This window comes from Capsicum annuum, chromosome 3 (genome assembly GCF_002878395.1).
Source record: "Capsicum annuum cultivar UCD-10X-F1 chromosome 3, UCD10Xv1.1, whole genome shotgun sequence".
Lineage (NCBI taxonomy): Eukaryota > Viridiplantae > Streptophyta > Magnoliopsida > Solanales > Solanaceae > Capsicum > Capsicum annuum.
In genome coordinates, this window is record NC_061113.1 from 193,678,610 (window position 1) to 193,682,376 (window position 3,767).

At 31.8% G+C, this 3,767-nt stretch overlaps 1 long non-coding RNA gene across 1 annotated transcript; it reads left to right on the forward strand.

Annotated features, from left to right (window-relative positions):
* The first annotated feature begins 889 nt into the window (after positions 1 to 889).
* LOC107863434 lies at positions 890 to 3,767 on the forward strand. The gene is made up of 3 exons (XR_001672242.2): positions 890 to 1,117; positions 2,151 to 2,319; positions 3,395 to 3,767. It is a non-coding gene; the product is annotated as an uncharacterized LOC107863434 (long non-coding RNA).

Sequence of the window (3,767 nt, forward strand, 5' to 3'; positions counted from 1 at the left end):
TAAAAAAGTAAAATTTTATTAAAAAAATAAAAAATATAAATTAAACGTATTTGACACGTGGCAGCACCTGATTGGCGTGTGTATTTCACTCTCTTTGTTGTGAGTGAGATTCAACGAAAAATGGTGTGTTTGCAACGGATTAAGTAAGAATGGTGGGGTAATGGGTCGAATTCAAAGTTTAGGTGTCTTTTTGAAAATTTCGGACAACATCAGTGAGGTAATTATGTATTTTAGACACACTTTTCACACTCATTGACTTTTTTTATTCTTCTTTTCATCCTAGGATCCCATTCTATCAAAAGAAGTTCTTTCCCTCTCAATTTATATGAGGCAAACTCAAGAAAGAAAATTAAGGGTAATATATTATAAGTGTAAATATTGCTATATCAATAAATATGATATCTATTTTTCAAGATTTCAAATAATCCTATATTCTTAGAAGACTTAATTTAAGATCATTTGAATAACCTAATAAATTATCTTATTAAGATTTAAATAAAAGTATACTCCCTCCGATTAAAAAAGAATGATATATTTTTCTTTTTAATTCGTTTAAAAAGAATAACTTCTTTCCTTTTTTCGCAACAAGATCAACTTTCCATGTGATAAGTTTAAAACCACAAGATTAAAGATCATTTTGGTACATTTGATATACTTTTATTTCAACACCACAAGATTCAAAAGTTTCTTTATTTTCTTAAACTCTGTGTCAAGTCAAAGTAGGTCATTCTTAAACTCCATGTCAAATCAAAGTAGGTCATTCTTTTTTTTAACAATGGAGTATTATTTTTTAGTAAAAAAAGAAAAGGATATTATATCACATTTGACAAAAACATCTATTTATTTGTCTTAATTCCCCGGGGATTGAGGTCAATTATGAGTTGGAAAGACGTACCAAATGAGTATGCCTTTTGGAATAATTCTTTTTACCTTTGCTTGAAAAGGAATTCGAAGCTCGAAATTATGGCTAGCAGACAAGGTGGACTTTACCTGCCTTTTCATGGTATTTAATCAAACAGATTCAATTTCTACAATCAACTCTGACTTCAATTCACTTCAAATTTTCTATCAGCAACTTTGGAGGATTTCTAGCAATCAGTGTTGAGAAAAGGTTTTCGTAAGTATCGTTAATTTGGATTAGTTAAATCTTAATTTAAGCTCTTCTCCTTTCGGTAGAATATTAATAATTCAAAATGTTATCTACAACAGCACCTAGTACAGATAGCAAATTGTAGAATATACATATATCCTAGTTGATATTCTATAATCCGCTTGTTTTTCATCAAATTTCAACTCTAGGGAGACTAGCATGCTGATCAATGATATATATATATATATATATATATATATATATATATATAAGAGATAGCAAATATGTAAGTTTCAGTTTGCTGACATGTGCATGTCTACCTGTGGAAAAAAGACCACCTTAGTGTTCATCTTTTTGCCTGTCCTTTCTGAAAGGAACATACAAGTAGAAAATAATTAAAATGCCTTTTGTTTGAGACGAAAGCTTCTACTGTAGTTGTTTTTCTAAGTTCTATGTTCACAACGTAAATATGTTACATGTACACGTTGAACTGTTGCCTCATGATTTTGTTATTGAAAAGGTCTCTTGTGAGAGAATACATGTAGACTACACCACGTGACGGTTGGCAAGTTCATATTGAAGAGAAAACAAACTCTCTACTACATCGAATGAGCTCTTTTGCATAACACACTACGAACTAAATTGTTGTTTCATAGTATATGAATGAAGTGTGAATGGAAAAAATGGAGAGAAAAATGGTGGAAGGAAGGAGATACCAATTTAGAAGGTATACTCCCAAATTAGAAAGTCCACTAATTCTCCCACATTGGTGGGAGAAGGGAACTTTGTAGTGTTTATATTAATGAACACTTACTCCACATGATAAGTGAGGCAAGAAAATAGAGATGTCTTGTGCTGTCGTTGTCGTTGCTTGGATTTGGATTTAGATTCAATGATCGATCGATGAGATCTATTTTTTTGAACAAATTTTATTGGATGATCCAAATTTACCAAACAATAAAATGCTGCAATGTGTTTTGATTCTCCATTTATACATGCATGCAATTTTTCGAAACAGTGCAGTGCTGAAACTGAACTGATGCATTGTTTCTGCAAACAGATGCACTATTTCGATGAACAGATGCATTATTTCCATAAACAGATGCACTGTTCCAATGAACAGATGCACTGTTACAGCAAACAGATGCACTGTTCCAGTGAACTGATGCACTATTTCAGCAAACTGATGCAATGTTTTGATGAAAGGACACAATGTTTCACACGAACTGGTATGTACTGTTTTAGCAAAATGATGCACTGTTTTAAGTAAACAGACATGCATTTTCAGAAAAGACACACACCTTTAAATTAAACCAATGCCACCTTTCTGAAGAGGCATCTTGTGGCTATATAAATCTGGTTTCATCCACAGGTTTTGGAACAGAAATTTTCAGATTACAAACATTCTTCTTATCTTCAAATACTCTGTGTGATCATTAAATCATTCAGTGCGTTCAAAGAATCTGCCTATTTGAGGTACCGCTATAGTAGGATTGAAGGCCATTTTATCCTGGGAGGAAGATTCTATAACCTCGGGTACAGTGAAGGGAATTATTCCTTAAGGAAAGTCCGTGAATTCGGACGACTTGGTCTTAATCATTTCTGTTTCATCTATTTTTCTGAAGAATAAAATACACCTCTTGGAAAGGTCATGTTGATCTTGTGTTAAGGGTATTTGATATACTTCATTGTGTCCTTGGTTATATACTTGAACTTTAGTTGAAGTTGTTGTTGCAATATACAGATTCTGCATACCCGACCATATTGTGGAAGATAACATAAATTGCCATATATATATATATATACTATTACACAATTACAAGATAATTACACATAAATCTCCATATCTAATTATAAAATTAGGTTTTGGGTCTAACTCAAACCCTAAAAACTAGTCAGGGGAGGAGGATTGCCCAAGTCTTATAAAGAGACCACCCATCACATTAACCACAAATGTGGATCTTTTTTTCATTCTTCAACACTAATAAACATATAGTTAATGGATAATCTGATAAAAATGATAACTAATTCACTATCACGGTTAAAATTTACTGATCTTGTAAGAAACATTACATGATATGCAGTGGAATAGTTACATCGATCGAGTGAAGGAACACCTTTTACCGAAATTATACATTATATATAAAAAGTTATATTATGTGTCTATATAAGCCAAAAATTTAGCTTTATACATATATATTAAATATTAAACATCCTTGGTGAAATTCATGGTTTCACCGTTGGTGTATAAAGAAAATGCTTTTTGTTTTTGTTCTTTGATACAAAGTTGTGTAAGTTTTGCAGGAGAATTCTGAGTCATGGTGATCTTATAAATTTCTGGTATCATTTATTAGATTACTTTCTTTTCTGCGAAGACTGAAGAAAAGAAGCCTTTAAGCAAAGCAGTTACAATCCTAGGTGCTAAGAGTACTACTGATGAAAGACAGCAACGTATAAGTCTCCCCTTCAAAGTTACGTAATACTGTATTTTTGCTGATGGATCACAAATATCTTTCCAAAAAATGGAGAAAAAAAGAAGACAGACTTAGCCTATCAGCAATTAATATGATGCATATTTGTAGACTGTATTTGCGAATGCTTTATTACCCTCAATGGTTTAACTCTATCTAGGAAATACGTATAAAAAAACTTTTCTATAATCAGAAAAAACTTAACC